At 39.1% G+C, this 22369-nt stretch overlaps 1 protein-coding gene across 3 annotated transcripts in view; it reads left to right on the plus strand.

The window, feature by feature from the left end:
* The first annotated feature begins 573 nt into the window (after positions 1-573).
* LOC106088345 (apoptosis-stimulating of p53 protein 2) overlaps positions 574-22369 on the plus strand; it is a 426505-nt gene continuing 404709 nt past the window's right edge. For 2 of the 3 annotated variants that reach the window (XM_059368992.1, XM_059368994.1), the window contains exon 1: positions 574-1399. The gene's annotated coding sequence lies outside the window, so the exon portion shown is untranslated. The remainder of the gene's footprint in view (positions 1400-22369) is intronic. The other variant, XM_059368993.1, reaches the window with a different exon arrangement.

Here is a 22369-nt window from a genome sequence, read left to right on the forward strand (position 1 = left end):
TGGCTGATGAAAGCCGCTACCAAAAAAAAATGTAATAACTTTTTTTCTATTTAATAATAATAATTTAATAATTAATTTAATTAATTAATTAATTAATTTAATTAATAATAATTTAATAATTAATTTAATAATTTAATTTAACATGAATAAAAGAAAAATGTATTCCATACACCGAAAAAAAAATGTAGCAATATTCATCATTGTAGCAATATTCATCAGCCACTCATATTGAAGTGTTCATAATCACACATTTATTTTGACCCCATACTGTACTTTTGCCAGAGATGGCAAAAATTTTAAGATGGCAACTCTGCATATAACCAAATGTCAATGTGATCGTTATTTTCAAAAATGCAGCAACAGTGGTGAAGCTAATATCGAGAGAGTGAGAGAGAGAGAGAGAGCACCGGAATTAAACAGAGCATACCAAACACAACAGGTGAGTAAACCCAACATGGCATTTGCCGGTATATTGGTGTGAGTAACGTAACCAATATCAAGTATAAACTGTTAACACGTATCTATCTCTACAATGGATTAAACGAACGATGGTTAGTTTTCATAAGAGTTTGTTTAGCTCCGGACGTGTTTTCTCAATAAACGGTCTTTCTGTTTTTTTTTTTTTATAAACGAATGAGGATGAGGAAAATAGGAAAAGAAGAATTCCTATTAGAAGATAAATGAAAAGGCCATAAATAATGATTAAAGTGATAGAGGTTGCTTGATATTTTCAATATGTGTAACTAGTTCGACCGAAATGCTAAGTGGTTAAGAACGTAAAAGTAAATGAAATTGTGAAAAAAGAAAATTTCTTTTAATGAAAAAAAAGGCCTAATGATGTGGAAATAAAAAATAAAGAAAACCGAATAAACCCAACGCCAATAAGTGTGCTTGTTGTTGTTGTTGCAGTGTGTGAGTAAAGCTTGTTTCTTGACGGAGTTCACTTGTGTGGCTCACCTTATATCCCCCACTCCCTGCCTCTTGCGTTTGAGTTTTAGTGAGCGTAGAGAGGGTTTACTGTTAACAGAAAAAAAATAAAACAAATGAGTTGAAAGAGATGGAATGGAATGGAATGAAAAATAAATAAAAGAATCAATGAATGAGTGCTGGAGGAAGGGTATAAAAAAGAAAGAAAAGATATTTGCCATTTTTACAAGCCCAGAGTGTGTGTGTGTGCGTGTCTGTTTGTTTGTTTCTTGACCAGCCAAAGAAGAATGTAAATGCCAAGACAACTCTTCAACTCTTCGTGTTTGTGTGTTACCTTTGCGCCGCGAATATCAATGCCATAAGAAAAGTGATGATAATAAAACATTGGCAAATTAAAATCTCATTAAAAGTAATTTCAACAGTACCCTCCATTGCTGTTGTTGTTTTCGTGCTACAAATACCTTGCTTGAGAGTAAGTCCCCCTCCCCCATCCAACCAACCAACCAACCACCTTGACAGCTCTTCAATGTGTAGTGATCTGAACATAAATTACAATAAATTCCACCACAAACATTGTCTGTCTTCGTATGTCCGGCCGAACAAGTAAAGCATGTTGTTTTTGTTTGCTCTGCCGCAGCCTCGGCCCCATCCATCTTCGCCAACGTCACTCGTATGTGTTTGTTTGTAGGGTTGTGTTGTGTTGTGTCATTTCTCAAAGAGTTGCACTCCAAGTGTTTATCCTCTGCAAAAAAAAAAAAAAAAATTAATGTATGTCTGTTGGTATGTATTCGCGTGTAGTGAGATAAACTCTCAAAGCGCTCTTAAGTTAAATAAGGCGACAGTGAGGCATGATGTTGAAGCCAACCAACTCATCAACGGTATAAACGTGATTTTGTGTAGATTTTCAAACCAAAAAAAGAAATCTTGTAAGCCAATAAAGGCCCATGAGCATCGATCAGTTGCTAGGGATGCTGAATCGGGGAATGGTGATCATAAATTCGCTGAATCTTGCTATCTATCAGCCGGTCGAATATCCCAGAATCAGCGAGCTGAATCTGGAAATAACGCCTGGGTTCGAATCCCGGCAAGAATATGAGAAACTTTCAGCGGTGGTTTTCCCCTTCTAATGCTGGCAACATTTGTGAGGTAGTATGCCATGTAAAACTTCTCTCCAAAGAGGTGTGGCACGCCGTTTGGACTCGTCTATAAAAAGGAGGCCCCTTATCATTGAGCTTAAACTGTGAGAAGTTTGACCCTGTTCCTTAGTGGAATGTTCATGGTCAAAATTTGCATTTTTCAATCGGGAAATAAACAGGGTAGTCAACGAACATAAGCGGAATTTGTGGCTGGAACACTTGGGGCAATGTAACTTAGGCACTGGTTTAGGCAAGCTGTGGTCTACTGTTTAGTCACTCTCGAACCCCGGTAGAAGGAATGATAGGACCTCAGTCACTTTTGGCGACATATCCGTGACTGATCCGAAGAGATGCGCCCGGTTGTTCAACCGTCAATTTATTGTGCATCCTGAGAGTGACAGTGCAAGGAGGAGAGGCATTCGTTGTATCCGTGATCTCCGAGTCGATGGACAGCCATCACAATTTGCCGAGGGCGAAGTTACGAATGTCATCCGTAGCGCCAAATCATACAAGGCCTTGGGCCCCGACGGAATCTCTGCAATGATGCTGAAGAATATGCATCTACCTGGTGTTGAGTACCTTACTATTGTCCTCAACCTATTTTTGAACACTCTTATAGTTCCCGATGTCTGGAAAATGGGCAGAGTGATCCCGCTACAAAAGCCTGGAAAGGACCCGAGTTTAGGGGAGTCGTACAGACCGATGTTCCTTCTTTCACCAGCAGCCAAGGCGCTTGAGGCATTACTCCTACCGAGCCTCGTAGGAGAATTTCCATTTGCCGAGCATCAGCATGGATTTCGAAGACTGCATAGCACAACAACTGCTTTGCATGCCATCACCGCACACATTTGCCGTGGCTTCAATCAGCCCAGGCCATGTGATAGGACGGTCTTCGTGGTACTGGACCTATCGAAGGCATTCGACACGGTCAGACATGCCGAACTCTTTGAGGATATTACAAACACGTCCCTCCAGCCAGGTCTGAAACGTTGTGGAATTTGGGGATAAGAAGTCGAAGCACCGTAGAGTGAAACAGGGAGTTCCTCAAGGTGGTGTTGGTGTGATATCTCACGCCCCCTCAGCAAGGACTGAAACGCGAATGGTCGCGAATTATCCGTGTGGATAATTCGCGACCATTTGTGGAATTTAGTCATTTGTGGAATTTAGGTATAAGAAGTCGAAGTACCGTAGAGTGAAACAGGAAGTTCCCCAAGGCGTTTAACCTCTACCTATCCTCCATGGCACCCTCCCCCTAGAGGGCATAGAGATCGTATTATATGCGGACGATTGTGTAATCATGGCATTAGGCCCCCGATCCATTGATAACATCTGCGATAGGTTGAACGTCTACCTCAACGAACTTGCCTCATATTGCGCTATAGGACGGACCTCGTGGCACTGGACCCTTCGAAGGCATTCAGCCATGCCAAACTATTTGAGGACATCACCAATACGTTGCTCCAGCCAGGTCTGAAACGCTGGGTCGCAAATTATCTGTGTGTTCGCCAGTCATTTGTGGAATTTAGAGATAAGATGTGGAAGCACAGTAGAGTAAAACAGGAAGTTTCCCAAGGCGTGGTGATATCTCCGGCACTGTTTTACCTCTACCTATCCCCCATACCACTCTTTCCCCCAGAGGGCATAGAGATCGTATATGCGGACGATTGTACAATCAGGGCATCAGGCCCCCGATCCATTGATGACATCTGCGATAGGTTGACTTTCACCAACACTCCCCTTCACCAACACTCCCCTTCACCAACACTCCCTTTCACCAACACTCCCCTTCACCAACACTCCCCTTCACCAACACTCCCCTTCACCAACACTCCCCTTCACCAACACTCCCCTTCACCAACACTCCCTTTCACCAACACTCCCCTTCACCAACACTCCCCTTCACCAACACTCCCCTTCACCAACACTCCCCTTCACCAACACTCCCCTTCACCAACACTCCCCTTCACCAACACTCCCCTTCACCAACACTCCCCTTCACCAACACTCCCCTTCACCAACACTCCCCTTCACCAACACTCCCCTTCACCAGATCGTATTATATGCGGACGATTGTACAATCATGGCATCAGGCCCTCGATCCATTGATGATGCGATAAGTTGAACGTCCACTTCAACGAAGTTGCCTCATATTTCGCTGCAAGAGATCTGAAGATATCTGCCACCAAATCTTCAGCCGCATTGTTCATTACAAATATGCGTGAGGTGAATACTGAGTTCAAAGTGATGGTCGATGGCGAAATGATTCCGACCCATCAAGTGTCCCAAAATATTTGACAGCTCTAAGACATTCTCCCCCATGCCTCAGCAATTTGCGATAGAGTAGAAACAAGGTCCTCAAGTCACTTGCCGGCATCACTTGTGGTGCTGACAAAAAAACCTTGTTGACCGCGTCCAAAGCAATTAGCCGGTCTGTGGTAAGTTATGCAGCGCCAGGGTGATCTCGTCAGCTTTGTGACTTGTGGTGGAATGATATTCAGATCTGTCAGAATGCCGCCCTTCGAACTGAGATGGGCTGTCTTCTTAGTTCTCATGTTGACCACCTTCATCCGGAGACAAAGGTCCTACTCTACATGCTGTCTAAGCAATACCTACTGGACTGTTATCGCAGAGACCATTCAAATCATCATCTTCTGGATAAGTGTCCACTGCCCAGAAGCTTTAAGAGAGATTTTCATGATCTAGAGGGTGAGGTTCAGAGCTACAAGAGATGATCGCTAAATCAAGCTGTATATCAAGCGGGTCTAGACAACATTCATGCAGGCACGGTAGCGGATGCGGTAAAAAGCTACCTGGTGAATGTAGTCCATGAAGAACGACCGCCTCCCGTTGCCTCTAAAGAATTTGACCTCCACCGGCAAACCAGACTAGTTCTGGCATATGCAGCGGCCTCAACATCTACGGAGCTAGGTTTGACGCCGACGTTCAAGATGTATGTCTCGATTGTACCCGGGGACCGCACAATACACGTCACCTGTATAACTGCCTAGGCAGACCCCCTCGTCTCAGACCCAGATCCCTGTGGACGCACTCCATCTACGTCGCAGAGTTCCTGGGTCTTGACACTAAACAGGATCAAGCAGACGATAGATAATACACAACAAACTGCTACCACAAAAACACTTGCACCTCGTTTAATCTAATCCAGCAGCATATTCAAGATATCAGACGATAGGCTGTATTGCTGTCTGAAACCCTGTTTGTTATTGGACGGTTCGGAAAGGTTTTTTATACCCTCCAATGTAGGATGGGGGTATACTAATTTCGTCATTCTGTTTGTAACTCCTCGAAATATTCGTCTGATGTCCGTCTGTCTGTCCGCCCGTCTGTCTGTCGAAAGCACGCTAACTTTCGAAGAAGTGAAGCTAGCCACTTGAAATTTTGCACAAATATTTGTATTTATAGGTCGGTTGGGATTGTAAATGGGCCATATCGGTCCATGTTTTGATATAGCTGCCATATAAATCGATCTTGGGTCTTGACTTCTTGAGTCTCTAGAGGGCGCAATTCTTATCAGATTGGAATGAAATTTGGCACAACGTCTTTCGTTATGATATCCAACAACTGTACCAAGTATGGTTCAAATCGGACCATAACCCGATAGAGCTGCCATATAAACCGATCTTGAGTATTGACTTCTTGAGCCACTAGAGGGCGCAATTCCTATCCGATTGGAATGAAATTTTGTACGATGTATTTTACTATGACTTCCAACAACTGTGCCAAGTATGGTTCAAATCGGTTCACAACCTGATATAGCTGTCATATGAACCGATCTTGAATCTTGACTTCTTGAGCTTCTAGAGGGCGCAATTCCTATCCGATTTGGCTGAAATTTTGCAAGACGTATTTTATTCTTACTTTCAACAACTGTGTCAAATAAGGTTCAAATCGTTTCATAACCTGATATAGCTGCCATATACACCGATCTGGGATCTTGACTTCTTGAGCCTCTAGAGGGCGCAATTATTATCAGATTTGCCTGAAATTTTATACGATGGATTCTCTCATGACCATCAACATACGTGTTTATTATGGTCTGAATCGGTCTATAGCCCGATACAGCTCCCATATAAATCGATCTCTCTATTTCACTTCTTGAGCCCCCAAAGGGTGCAATTTTTATTCGAATTGGCTGACATTTTACACAGGTCTCCAATATATAATTAAATTGTGGTCCAAACCAGACCATATCTTAATATCGCTCTAATAGCAGAGCAAATCTTTTCTTATATCTTTTTTTTTGCCTAAGAAGAGATGCCGGGAAAAGAACTCGACAAATGCGATCCATGGTGGAGGGTATATAAGATTCGGCCCAGCAGAACTTAGCACGCTTTTACTTGTTTTGCCTAAGAAGAGATGCCGGGAAAAGAACTCTACAAATGCGATTCATGGTGGAGGGTATATAAGATTCGGCCCGGCCGAACTTAGCACGCTTTTACTTTTTTTGTCTAAGAAGAGATGCCGGGAAAAGAACTCGACAAATGCGATTCATGGTGGAGGGTATATAAGATTCGGCCCAGCCGAACTTAGCACGCTTTTACTTGTTCTATTTTAACTGAGGAGCGTGTTTCAGCAAGCCTCATCAGTTGTGCAGGGATACCAAACTCGGACATGACTTGAAATACCTTTGATCATATAGGGCAGTCAAAAGCGGTGTTGTTTGGTGTTGATGTTCCTTCTCGGAAAATCAATCTACTCTATGGTGGATTTACCAGATCCAAAGCCACAATGATAGGGCCCAATTATTTCGTTGACTTTAGACTGTAATCTTTCACACATTACGCTCGAGAGTATCTTGTATGCGATGGGGATGAGATTTATTCCTCTGTGGTTAGTCCTTCCGTCTTGTCTCCTTTTTTGTGTACGTGACATAGTATACTGAGGTTCCAATTATCGGGAATGCATTCTTCTACCCAGATGGCGCATACAAGCTGATGCATACGCCGTATCAGCGTTATAAAAGTGAACTAGATCTCAGTCTGCCAAATATGGTGAAGAAATTTCATCAAAGCCCTCTTCACTTATACTGGAAACTTTTCTGACACTTTTCCCAAACTTATATAACCAACTGTTGGGGATTTAAAACACAGACTTAGCTAACCCTAGTACCATAATGTACATAAATTTTGCTCACATTTACGTTAGTACTAAGGTAGTCTAACTTTATGGTTCTAGGGCTTGAAATACATGTATCTCCTAGCAAGAAGAAAAGTAATTGGTAACATGGGTGCGGAAATTTGCAACTTAAAATGCTTGTAACTCCTTAAATGTGCTTCTAATCGAGGAAAGAGTGATTCAAAAAAATGAGATTCCAATATGACAAAAATCTTAAGAAAATCCCATCAAAAAATTCTTTAATAGTGGTATTTGTGATATCTTCCGTCTGGTACAACTTCCCTACGAAGTAAAGTCGTCTCAGCGGGTTGACGTTAGGATCATGCTTTAAAGTGAAAGTCCCTAGTTATAGGCGAGGGGGCAATTGGTTTCATATTCAATCGGAGATCACTTATATTGCTTGCTGTTCTCTATTAGGATGTTCAAAACGAATTTTTGAAAATATTTTCAATAATGCTGGTCAGTTGTAATGCTATACCAGAGGCAGAATAGACTGAGATATTGTATAAAATTTAATTTTAAATCTCTCTAAACCACTATACCCCCTAACTTGTTTTCCTATGAAATGCTTATGTTTTCTTCCATCTCCCAAATGAAAGTTGATTTTGCTTAAATTATCTTGTTACCCATACTGGCAAATGTAAAAGTTTAACAAACGTTTGTTAAAACCGTTCAGTTTAACACTTCCAGTGGACAATAAACATAAGCAAATAACATAATGAAAGCAATGACAAAGCCTCTAGCCAATAAAAAAGTCTTTGACAGGGCGCACAAGCCATATCATTTAAGTTGGTCAATGGAACTACTAACTCATAGAATAAGTTGTATATTGAAAACCAGTTCTTTAATATGTGATGTTTTAACGGATCTAGTCGGTAGCACACCAAAAAATCACTTTGTCAAAATAGCGGATAGATTAATCAAAGCAATCAGTTATATAAGAAATTAGGTATTATTTAAAGCAGAACTATCCCTAGGCGAAAATCCAAATTAGTTAACTTCTACTCCATGGTGGAGAACATGGAATAATTCTTAGAGTTATTCTATTGGGTTACCCAAAAAGTAATTGCGGATTTTTTAAAAGAAAGTAAATGCTTTTAATGAAACTTAGAATGAACTTTAATCAAATATACTTTTTTTTTAACTTTTTTTCTAAAGCATGCTAAAAGTAACAGCTGATAACTGACAGAAGAAAGAATGGAATTACAGAGTCACGAGCTGTGAAAAAAATTGTCAACGCCGACTATATGAAAAATCCGCAATTACTTTTTGGGCAACCCAATATATCACCTGAATATGCTTGAAACTAAAAGCCAGCCAACCGAGGCACACAATTTTTAGATTGAAATGAATCTTAAATTCATATCCTACCTTCAACTTGTTGTCAATAAAGAACTGATCAAAAATGTTACGAACATTTGAGAGGAAATAATTTCCATTTAATTCTCTACTCCAAAACTTTATTTTTATATCCACCACCATAGGAAATAAAGTTTTAGGGTAGAGAATTAAATGGAAATTATTTCCTCTAAAATTTTCATAACATTTATGATCAGTCCTTTATTGACAGAAAGTCATTCCGTATGCAACACATTGAAATATCCATTTCCGACCCTACAAATTGTATATATTTCTGATCGTTGTAAAATTCTTAGACGATTCGTATGTTCGACAGTTGTAATTACGACTTAAAAATTGAGATATTCAGTTGAAATGTTGCACAGACGCGTATTTCTTCTATACGCATGTTAAGTTCTTGAATGGGCTAAATCGGACTATATATGGATATAGTTGCCATATAGACAGATCTGGCGATTTAGTGTCTTAAGCCCGTAAAGGCCGCTTTTTTTGTCCGATTTTGCTGAAATCTGAATCATGTAATTTTACTAGGGGCCCCGATATTCAAACCGAATATGGCCCTATACGGAATATATTTACAAATAGCTGCCATATAGACTGAAATGCCAGTTTATAGTCTTAAGCCCCTAACACGCGCATTTATTTGGTTGCCCAAAAAGTAATTGCTGATTTTTTTAATAGAAAGTAAATGCATTTTTAATAAAACTTAGAATGAACTTTAATCAAATATACTTTTTTTACACCTTTTTTCTAAAGCAAGCTAAAAGTAACAGCTGATAACTGACAGAAGAAAGAATGCAATTACAGAGTCACAAGCCGTTGAAAAAATTTGTCAACGCCGACTATATGAAAAATCCGCAATTACTTTTTGGGCAACCCAATATTATCCGATTATATTCAAATATATAGCGCCTATATATGGCGATCTGCCGATTAAGGATCTTGAGCCCATAAAAGCTGCATTTTTTAACCGGATTTCGCTGAAACTTGAAATAGTTAGTTGCTTTAAGCCTTACGTCATCACATCTAAATTTGGTCCAGATCGGACAACATTAATATGAAGGTGCCATATAGACCGATCAGCCGATTTAGAGTCTTTACCCCATTAATGCCGCAATTAGTATACGATTTCGCTAAAAGTTGAAATAATGAGTTGTTTCGAGCCTCCCGACATCCAACTCAAATATGGTTCAGATATAGACCGACCTGCCAAGTAAGGGTATTAAGCCCATAAAATCTGTATTTATTACCCGATTTCGCTGAAATTTGACACAGTGACTTGTATTAAGCCTCTCCTCATCCTACCAGAACATGGTCCAGATCAAACTATATTTAGATATAGCGGATTGTTATTTCCCTGAAACTTTGACTTGTATAAGAGTTATCAGGACCTAAATCAAATGTAATCCAGACCAGCCCCCATTTCCATATTACTATTTTAATTTAAAAAAAAAATTGTGTTTTGCTCCAATGCTCCAAATAACGAATATCATTGAGCTTAAACTTGAATCGGACAGAATTTATTGATATGTGAGAAGTTTGCTCCTGTTCCATGCAAATGCAAAATTTGCCCATGAACATTCCACTAAGGAACAGGGGCAAACTTCTCACATATCAATGAGTGCAGTCCGATTCAAATTGTAAGCTTAATGACAAGGGACCTATTTCTATAGCTGAGTCCGAACGGCGTGCCTCAGTGCGACACCTCTTTGGAGAGAAGTTTTTACATGGCGTAGTACCTCAAAAATGTCGCCATCATAGGAAGGGGAAACCACAGCTGAAAACATTTTTCTGAATTTTCTCGCCAGGATTCGAACACAGGCGGACATGCAAAACTCTGCGCTACGATGGCCTCCCTCCCAGTACTATTGAATATTAGGATTGTTTTGTTTAGGAAATGTGTTTAAGTCTCCATTCAAAATGTGGGTCTTGTGATCAAGACCGATTTAAAGTTTCTCTTAAATAACTTAAAATGTTTGTATATCCTTAATTCTATGTTTTATTCAAAAATGTCTCTGATACTCACCAAAAGAGAACAGTAAATCCAATGTAGGATCTTTAAAATCCATAAATCATCTCGAAAAACTTGTTTGTATTAACAATGCAACTCTTCTCATATTTCTCATAAACTAAAAATCCGTACTATAGCCATATTGCAGCTACAGTCATAGATTGAGTGAACTTTACATTCAACAATTGAGTTCGATATTCTTAATTTCAATGCCATTGTGCTGCCATAAAAGAACAATTCCGCTTTATCCACAGCTCCACAATTATGAATAATGAAGAAGTACATTATGCCGATCTCTTTTGTATCAAGTAATCAGATCCTGCTCATTTAGGTTTGCAATCATGATATATGCTTAAGAGATACCAAGGTTGCAAGGAGTTGTTTGCTGCTGATCATCTAAGGGCCTTTTTAAAATGCCATCTATATAACTTAAAATGATTTTAATTCCTCAATTCTAGGAAATAAAATCCTTGGAAATATCCTCTCATAAGGACTTCTCTCTAAAAAATGTCTATGTCTTCAATACAAAACTTCTTTACATATACAATTGTGTGCAAAAAAATAGAAGAGCGCCCAACTAAACAACAAATATTCCATAGCTCTTCCGCATTCGTGTCCAGTAACAAAATTTCCAATGTCTCCCCATGTATGTCCAATGGGATTGAGTTCAGGAGACTATTAAGCAGGTCATTACTTACACTGAACCCCATTTACCTTTATTCACTTCTTCGCCAATTTGCTAGTATGTTTTTGGTGTTGGAATACCAATTTCAGGAGGATATCCCATTGTACATAAGGTTACATTATATGTTCCAAAATTCCAACACAGACGTACATATTCACTACCTAAACCATTGTACAAAATGCTTCAATGTGTCAATACATTTTCCCCCATCATGTTTGTCTAAATATATTTGGTATAATGTGCTCATTGTACCAATCTGGCCTATGAGATATTACGTTCCACTTAGACTACCCCTTGTCAGACGCAACTATAAAGCATAAAAGAAAGAGTTTTTTAATGCATACCACTTGTTTTGCATGTCTGATACAATACCTGTAAGACAAAGAGCTATCTTGGCGGATTAGATTTAATTTGCTCAAAAGGCTTGCCAACTATGCGCGCTGTTCAACATTCTACCGTTTCAAGCTCTTGTTTACTAAGTTGATGTATTGCTGTATTCTGCTTCAAAATTTCTTTCTCTTTATATGCATCATACCTGCCTAACTCTAGTTCCTCTCTCACCTTTTCATTCGAATCCTGTCTATGGACTTTTCATGCTTTCTGCTATGATCATTGTTCCTGCCTATAACCACATCCTTTCTGTTAGCTCCTGCTTCTGTGTCCTGATCGCGTCTGGGACAAAATCCGTTACTACGGATTTGACAACGTAACCAATTCCATCTTGAATCCCTTACTGCGGGTGTGGCAACGTAACCGATTCCATCTTGAATCCATTACTGCGGGTTTGACAACGTAACCAATTCCATCTTGAATCCGTTACAGCGGATTCGTGTGCGTCTACTGAGCACTAGTGCATGAATGCAGAAACCATTAATGCCCGTTCATCGTCATTTTATTCGTCTTCGGAATACAGAGATGCTTAATCTGAATCCCATTACCGTGGGTTCGGCGATTAGCTTACAATATAGACTTTTGCCTATCTCTATGGGTGAATGTTCGTTTTCTTTCTGATTATACTTAATGGATATTCAAATTGTAATGTAATATTTTTATACCCTCCACCATTGGATGGGGGAATACTAATTTGGTCATTCTGCTTGTAACATCTAGAAATATGGGTTTAAGACCCCATAAAGTATATATATTCTTGATCGTCATGACAAGTCGATCTAGGCATGTCCGCCCGTCTGTCTGTCGAAAGCACGCCAACTTTCGAAGAAGTAAATCTAGGCGCTTGAAATTGTGCACAAATACTTTTTATTAGTGTAGGTCGGTTGGGGTTTATAAATGGGCCTATTCGGTCCATGTTTTGATATAGCTGCCATATAAACCGGTTTTGGTTCTTGACTTCTTGAGCCTCTAGAGGGCGCAACTCTCGTCCGATTTGATTGAAATTTTGCACGTGGTGTTGTGGTATCACTTCCAACAACTTTGCTAAGTGTGGTTAAAATCGGTCCACAACCTGATATAGGTGCCATATAAACCGATCTTGGGTCTTGACATCTTCAGCGTTTAAAGGGCGCAATCTTTATCCGATTTAGCTGTAACTTTGCACGTGGTGTTTTGGTGCCACTTCCAACCACTGTGCTAAGTACGGATTAAATCGGTTAATAACCTGGTATAGCTGCCATATAAACCGATCTTGGATCTTGACTTCTTTAGCCGCTAGAGGCCACAATTCTCATCCGATTTGGATGAAATTTTGCATGAGGTGTATTGTTATGACTTCCAATAACTGTGCTAAGTATGGCGCAAATCGGTACATAACCTGATATAGCTGCCCTATAAACAGACCTGGCATCTTGAATTCTTGAGCCTCTAGAGGGAGCAGTTATTATCCAATTTGGCTGAAATTTTGTACAACGGCTTCTCCTTCAACATACATGTGAAATATGGTTTGAATCGATCTATAGCTTGATACAGCACCCTTCTAGGTGCAATTCTTATCCGAATGAACTAAAATATTACACAATGACTTCTATAATGTTTAGCTTTCAATTTATTTGTGGTCCAAATCGGACTAATCGAATTCTCTTGAAACTTGTTATTAAGGATTTTCTCTTGACTCTCGTCATTACTGGTTAATTTCGTTGAAATTGGTTTTGATTTAGATATAGCTCTCATATATTGGTTTGCCCAAAAAGTAATTGCGGATCTTTCATATAGTCGGCGTTGACAAATTTTTTCATAGCTTGTGACTCAGTAATTGCATTCTTTCTTCTGTCAGTTATCAGCTGTTACTTTTAGCTTGCTTTAGAAAAAAAGTGTAAAAAAAGTATATTTGATTAAAGTTCATTCTAAGTTTTATTAAAAATGCATTTACTTTCTTTTAAAAAATCCGCAATTACTTTTTGGGCAACCCAATATATATATCGCCCGATTTTCACTCCTAGAGATGCTGCAAGGGCATTTATTGACCAATCTTCCCAAGATTTTATACAACGCTTTCCTCGACGACATTCATAATGTCTATTAAGATTGCTCGAAATCGGTTCAGATTTCGATATAGCTCCCACATATATATGTTCGTTCGATTTGCAGTAATATTGCAATAAAATGGTAATTTTTTAATCGATTCTTTTGAAATTTGTTAGTAAGGATTTTCTCTTGACTCTCGGCATTAGTGGTGAATTTCATGGAAATCGATTCTTATACCTGTCTGTATATCGCCCGATTTTCACTTCTAGAGCCATTGCAATCGCATTTTTTGACCATTCTTGAAAAAATTTTGCATTTCTCGACTAGTACCACATTATCTGAGAAGTTTGCTCGAAATCGGTTTAGAATTAGATATAGCTCCCATATATATGTTCTTCAAATTTTGGGTAATTTGCAATAATGTTGTCATTTGTGTTCTGTAGATATTACAGTTGGAACATATTTGCTTGAAATGTGATACGGATTGTTTAGCAACCCATCTGGAAACATACGGCGAGGTCCATCAGAATTAGACATAGCTCACACTTTGTACCTATAGGATAGGTGTAGGATATTATAAAATCGACTTTTGTCTTCCTTTACTGGTTTTTCGGTTAGTTTTGGGGTATTTCTTGCCTTTACTTGGAACAGTACTTTGTTCTTCCTACTATTACAGACTCTTATATACTTAATTAGAAGCAGCTTTAGTGCGACTCTGTACGCGGTATCACTCCTATTATATTGAACAAAGCTGTATATATCTCATAAGCTAATGCTCCCTTTTATAACCCTCCCATATGCCCATCCATTCGTTTGTAAGGTAAACATTTAGTTCAACAATTGAGCTCGTTATTCTTAAAATCAATGCCATTGTGATGACAATCCCACATTATCCATTCTTCACACAGCTCCATATTATGAACAACGGCATCATTGTGTATCCACCCAGTAATTATGTTCAGTTTAGCTTTAGCAGATTTAGCTGGAAAGGTAGCTGAAGTTGCCATTGCTCAAGACAATGATGACATTTCTGATTATCGTTGTTTTTGAGACCCGCATACAAGCCATTTACGTTTATCATCATTAACGGTCATCACCGTCAATGCCATCACCATTATTATGGCCATCGTCATCATTGTCATAATAATTATAATAGCGACATAATTTTCAGCTTCATCCTTCATTTGGTTATGCTTGAAATCATTCTCGTTCTTCTTGTGTCATCCCATCAACGTATAGTATTTCATTGCCCACAATTTATTTGTGGGCATTCCCTCTTCTGCAACGCAGAGGGAATGTCTTGTTTGCCATATACTTGACTTTCTATAAAATTGGCGAGAAATAACAAGACGACCTAACTGCAAAACAAACACTACACCACTCCATGTTTCTTCCATGCCAAGATCATCGTCATCATCATCATCATCATCCGCACTTCAGTCATCCCCAGTAATCATCTAACCAAGAGACGTTCAGTCTGAAACCAACTAGAATCTAAGTTGATGTTCTGTTGAGTTGAGCTATTGTGGCGTTTTTGTTTCACAATGTGATTGGAAAGTCTGTTACCGGAGCAGCAGAAGTGAAAGAAATTCTTACCATAATGGGGTAATGTTATGTTATGAGTAAGGAAGTAAAACGCAATGCAATAGAGAAATTCTATTACATTATGATCGTTTAGCAATGAAATGACTAGTGAAGCTGTAGAAGAACAGAAAAATCTATTTTCCTTTATAATATTCTAACATAAATGCCATAATAGTGCTGGGTGTGTGTGTGTTTGTGCATGGGAAATACAATTAAAAACAGTCCTCTTAGGCTGGGAACATAAATGTGAAGAAGAACTTTGCATTACCGTTAAGTAATTATAACAACTATGCGCAATTGAGAATATCTAGGGAAGCAAGAAAGAAGAATTGAAGAACATAACTGACATAAAGAACATGCATAAAGACTTGAGTAAACAGAAGCTGGTTTATGTCAATCAGAATAATGGGTCTGTAATCCAATTTTATATGAATTTCTTGCGGGAATGAAGATTGCTTTGCCTTATTGATCATTAGCTGGTGAAGATTAATAAATGGGGATGTGTAGTAATTAGGAACCTTTCAAGAAGTAGACAATTTATTTAGTTTAAGGGATGGCAAGTAACTAATTATTTTCACAGAAACAATGTAAGAAGAGTGAGCACATTCTTCATGTATAGGATATAAGCTCATGCCGGCCTTATAGGCGGTGTTGTGATATGAGCAAAAACTATACGAATTTTTATATACGCTGATGATACTGTCACCATGGTCGACGAAATATACATCTTTCTGTTAGAATTATGAAGAGACGTGTATTTGTATTTTTTTGTATTTTGTATTTTATTATGATAAAACCCATACAAAAGACAGTGTCTTATACAAAGCATGGTTTAGTAAATTGATAAATACAATGAGTTCAATAAGTTTTCATTTAAATAGAACAATAATTGGTACAAAATATTTAACAATTTAACCAAAGTTACTGATAAAATAAATTCATAAATAGTTATAAAAAAAAGCCTGCTAAGTTCGGCCGGGCCGAATCTTATATACCCTCCACCATGGATCGCATTTGTCGAGTTCTTTTCCCGGCATCTCTTCTTAGGCAAAAAAAAAAGGATATAAGAAAAGATTTGCTCTGCTATTAGAGCGATATTAAGATATGGTTCGGTTTGGACCACAATTAAATTAAATTTATGTTGGAGACCTGTATAAAATGTCAGCCAATTCGAATAAGAATTGCGCTCTTTGTGGGCTCAAGAAGTAAAATAGAGAGATCGATTTATATGGGAGAGATCGATAGAGAGATCGTATGTTAATGGTCATGAGAGAATACGTCGTACAAAATTTCAGGCAAATCGGATAATAATTCCGACCTCTAGAGGCTCAAGAAGTCAAGATCCCAGATCGGTTTATATGGCAGCTAAATCAGGTTATGAACCGACTTGTACTTTATTTGACATAGTTGTTGAAAGTAACAATAAAAAACGTCTTGCGAAATTTCAGCCAAATCGGATAGGAATTGCGCCCTCTAGAAGCTCAAGAAGTCAAGTCCCCAGATCTGTTTATATGGTAGCTATATCAGGTTATGAACCGATTCGAACCATATTTGGCACAGTTGTTGTATATCATAACAAAATACTACGTGCCAAAATTCATTCAAATTGGATAAGAAATGCGCCCTCTAGAGACTCAAGAAATCAAGACTCAAGATCGGTTTATATGGCAGCTATATAAGGTTATGGACCGATTTGAACCATACCTGGCACAGTTGTTGGATATCATAACAAAACACGTCGTGCAAAATTTCATCCCTATCGGATAAGAATTGCGCACTCTAGAGGCTCAAGAAGTCAAGACCCAAGATCGGTTTATATGGCAGCTATATCAGGTTATAGACCGATTTGAACCATACTTGGCACAGTTGTTGGATATCATAACGAAACACGTCGTGCCAAAATTCATTCAAATCGGATAAGAATTGAGCACTCTAGAGGCTCAAGAAGTCAAGACCCAAGATCGGTTTATATGGCAGCTATATCAAAACATGGACCGATATGGCCCATTTACAATACCAACTGACCTACACTAACAAGACGTATTTGTGCAAAATTTCAAGCGGCTAGCTTTACTCCTTCGGAAGTTAGCGTGCTTTCGACAGACAGACGGACGGACGGACGGACAGACGGAGATGGCTAGATCGACATAAAATTTCACGATGATCAAGAATATATATACTTTATGGGGTCTCAGATGAATATTTCGAGTAGTTACAATCAGAATGACGAAATTAGTATACCCCCCATCTTATGGTGGAGGGTATAAAAACAAAACAAATATTGGGTTGCCCAAAAAGTAATTGCGGATTTTTTAAAAGAGAGTAAATGCATTTTTAATAAAACTTAGAATGAACTTTAATCAAATATCCCATTTTTACACTTTTTTCTAAAGCAAGCTAAAAATAACAGCTAATAACTGACAGAAGAAAGAATGCAATTACAGAGTCATAAGCTGTGAAAAAATCCGCAACAACTTTTTGGGCAACTCAATAATTAAATAAAATGATTATAAATGAAAGATTTGAACTGTCGTTAATTACTTAAAATTTGATTACTATTGGGAAGATTATTCCAGAGACGTATAGCATTAACAAAGAACTGTTGTTCAGACACAATGATATTGATGATGTATTTGTATTACATGTTTACCTCTTGTAGAGTTGGCAAAACGCAATACAGAAGCCAGATATGACGGTTCATTGGTATAAATTAACTTGTGGATCATTTGCAACGAGCGTATCTTAAGGAACGAGTAAAAGAGACACCATATACTGGTCTGGCAAAGTCAGATACCCGGTCTCTTCTACGCAAACCAAAAATGTATCTAAGGACATCGTTAAAGGCCACGTGCAATTTATTCCTATGAGTTACATCACAACTGTAAAAAACCTCGCAAGAGTATAATAGTTTCGGCAGAATAAATGACCTAGCCAAAAGCATTCTTATTGACAAAGGGGTATACTGACGACTCATATATATTGGGTTGCCCAAAAAGTAATTGCGGATTTTTTAAAAGAAAGTAAATGCATTTTTAATAAAACTTAGAATGAACTTTAATCAAATATACTTTTTTTCTAAAGCAAGCTAAAAATAACAGCTGATAACTGACGGAAGAAAGAATGCAATTACAGAGTCACAAGCTGTGAAAAAATTTGTCAACGCCGACTATATGAAAAATCCGCAATTACTTTTTGGGCAGCCCAATATTTGAGTCCCATATTTCCATGTTTGGCTAATATGAAAATTTGGATTATTTTTGGGGGTGATTAACCTGCCATTAGTTGGACTTAATTCGTAATCTACTCTACAATACCTTTCATTTGAGCCCAATATTGTCATGAACTCCCGATAATTCTTTTTGGGAACGATTTTGGGGCTGGGCAGCCTCCTGGGTACTTAGACCTAAAACAGATTTGTACTCTACTACTAAAAATCTTTATTTAAATCCCATATTGTCCATATTGGTTTTGGGGCTGGGGCGCCCCACCAATATTTGGATCTCTTTTCAAGGACATTCGGGTTAGGGGCCCGCTGGGTACTTCGACCCCAACTTTAACACTATATTCGTATTATACTCTACAATACCTCTCATTTTATGCCCATATTTCCCCGATTGCTCCACTTTTGATTTTGAGTGGTGTTTTTGGGGGTAAGAGGAGGGGTGCGGCCCCCCTCCGATAACGAAAAATTATAAAGCCTATGTTTTGTTCTAGATTAGGCCTACTGCCTTTTATAGAACTCCTCATATGTGATTCTCGGTAATATTCGCTCTGGCCGAACTTAATCCGTTAAAGCCATTCTTCTGAGCTTTAACGAAAATCAGGTTTTCTCCTTCAGTTTAAGATTCCCATATGACACTAAGTCCCCAAAAACAACCAATGATTACTCATTCCATTTTTATAAATTTGTTTATTCATTTGAATCAATTTTAAATTTTGATGAAATTGCCTTAAAACACAAGCGTTATGGCTGAATGACTTCTATTCGCTTCTCAAACAAAAAACAACATCATTGCCACCAACCAACCGATACACATTATTGGCAGACAGTGAACGTCATAATCAGCAAAATCGACAGCGATCTCCATAAACTTCATTGCGAATCAAGCGAACTTAAGTGGAGACCACGATATGGATGGTGACATGGTGAACATGGACATGGAAGTCTACATTATTGCAATTATCATGATGATCAACAACCATGTTGTCATAATGACAACATTTTTTTTTTCGTCGATTTTTTCTACATTTTTTGGTTAACGTAATTGCTAGCTGTTCCTCTGTTCCAGCGGCAGCGTTTGTGTTTTCGCCAACGCTAGGCCAGAAATCAAAAATGAAAAATGGCTTTGAACCTTTTCGGTCCACAACAATTTATTGACAATCTACAATCGACGATTCGTTTCAATTCACCTCAGTTCACTGTCAGATGATGGATATTTTTTTGGGGTCCATATGGGGGAACGTTGGTTTACAGCTCTAATGTTTGCTGCAGCCCAGAGACTCTGGCAAAACTTTTTAAACAATCATTGCAATGGTCCAGTAGCTGTTTCAATTTTTTTTTTTTGTGATTTAAACTGCGAACCACTTAGCATGATGGCCAACAGCAACGAACTATGACAGATAGATACACAATTAGTGGCTAATACCAGGTAATACCATTGAACTAAGCCAACTAACTGCGACACATTAATTATGTCGTAAATTTTTAGCAGAGCTTTAAAACTCAAAAATTGAGCATTTTTTTCTTTTAATCGTCAATAAAGTCATTATTGATAGCAATGGGCAAGAGAGAGTTATTTAGTATGACTGACTGGTAGGTGGAGGCCACCGTAGAGCAGAGGATAGCATGTCCGCCTATGACGCTGAACGCCTGGGTTCGAATCCTGGCGAGACCATCAGAAACAATTTTCAATGGTAGTTTTCCCCTCCTAATGCTGGCAACATTTGTGAGGTACTATGCCATGTAAAACGTCTCTCCAAAGAGGTGTCGCACTGCGGCACGCCGTTCGGACTCGGCTGTAAAAGGGAGGCCCCTTATCAATGAGCTTAAACTCGTATCGGACTGCACTCATTGTTATGTGAGAAGTTTGCCCCAGTTCCTTAGTGGAATGTTCATAGGCAAAATTTGCATTTTTGACTGGTAGTACTCGTATCGTCTAGTCATTCCGTTTGTTGCACCTCAAAATATTGATATGTGACCCCATAAGGGTATATTCTTGATAGTCGATCTCGTTATGTCCATACATCCGTCAGCTTGTCTTTTCTCTGAGGAAATCGCATTGCCTTATTCTCTTAGACACTATCGTGTATAGAAGAATGAAGCAATTTACCTGAAATTTCGCCCAGCCACTTTTTATGGGTGTAAACCATCCGAGATTGCAAATGGGCCAAAACGGTCCATGATAAAAAATAGCTCCTATATAAACCGATTTACGGATTTACCTTCTAGAACCCCTAGAAGTCGCACCGAACCGATTTGTCTGAAATTTTGCGCAATGACTTCTATGACTTTCAACATTCGTACCTAACATGGTCTTAGCAAGTCCCTTACTTGACATGGCTCTGCTTCTTCTGATCTTTGAAAACGATATTCTTGTCCGGCTGTGCTTCTTGAGCCCCTAGAGGTCGCAATTCTTATCCGTTTTCGGTAAAATTTGGAACAATGTCTTCTCCTACGACCACCAATATCTGTGCCTAGCTGGGTCTGAAACGGCCTATAACCTACTATGGCTTCCACATAAACCAATCTTCCAATTTTTCTTTTTCTATAACCGGCTGAAGCTTCCACATAAACCAATCTTCCTATTTTTCTTTTTCTAAATCGGCCTATAACCGGCTGAAGCTCCCATATAAACCAATCTTCCGATTGTTCTTTTTTAACCCCTAGATGGCGCAACTCCTTAGCAGTTGATTTCCTGGGTACGACAGTGCTGTATAAATGTTGGATGAAAGAAAGTGCCGGTTTATCCCCCGGAGTAGAAGGGCAGACGGTAGGTTGGATGGTAGGAAGGTGATGGATGGGTAGGTGGTGGTGGTCGGTTGATGCGATGGGAAGGAGGATGGATGAGTGGTTAGTAGACTGCATCGAAATGGTCGGTGAGTTGAAGGCTGCTATACAGTTGAAGTCTTCAGAGCTGATCGAGTGGGTGTGAGTGTAGAATTTCTGATGGTTTGAATGTTTTCCACACGGTGTTGCTTCTATTCGTTGTGAATAGCAGAATGTACGCCATGTTGTGTGAATGTTTCGGTGGCATTCCAGTTTTGGATCCGATTTGTGCTGAGTAATTTTGGGTTATGCCACCTGATTTCTTTTGGTAGCTATGGGATGGTGCTTGCATCATCCTACTAGGTGATGAGTCCGGAATTGTTTGGAGTTCAACTGGAAGTAGTTAGATTACGTGCTCGGACCAGAGTCCTTAATCTAGTACCTCGGGAGTCGGGAGCGCCTGGAACTTTGGTTCCAGCCATACTATGGTGAGGCCCCCAGTTGGGAACAACGTGGTTGCTGTAGATACGACCTAAAATCGCATCGAAATGCCCTTCGATGCTTGATGTGGAGCTGTGTGTAATCAACCGGGTGCCGTGACCCATATATCGGAAGGAGTTTTAGATTGTGCTCCTCACGTCCAAACATCGTGGGATCAAAATGGTACCCATGCTGGCTTCGGCCATATCAGGGTGGCGTTGGTAGGCACATTATATTTACCCAGGGGTGAAGAGCCCTGCAGAATTAAGCCAACACGGCAGGTGCCTGCACAAACCAACACTTGGACTTGTCTCCTTGAAAGGAGAGAACGTGCTATTTACTGAAAGTGCAAAATACATGGATGTTCTACTGGATAGGAAATTGAACTTCAAATCCAACATTTTGGCAAGGGCAACAGAGCCATTGGCAAAAGTTTGGGGTGTCATACACTGGGCATTTACTGAAGTTGTCAGACCAATAATGCTTTATGGTGTTGTGGTCTGATGGACGGCGCTTTAAAAGTCCAATGTTTAAAACTCAGCCGCATTGAGGACGAGCCATCTGATGCACTGAATTTAATGCTACATCTAATGCTCCTGGACAATGTGGCCAGACAAATTGTTGCGACCACTGTTGTGAGGCTAAGG

The sequence above is a fragment of the Stomoxys calcitrans genome, chromosome 5 (genome assembly GCF_963082655.1).
Source record: "Stomoxys calcitrans chromosome 5, idStoCalc2.1, whole genome shotgun sequence".
Lineage (NCBI taxonomy): Eukaryota > Metazoa > Arthropoda > Insecta > Diptera > Muscidae > Stomoxys > Stomoxys calcitrans.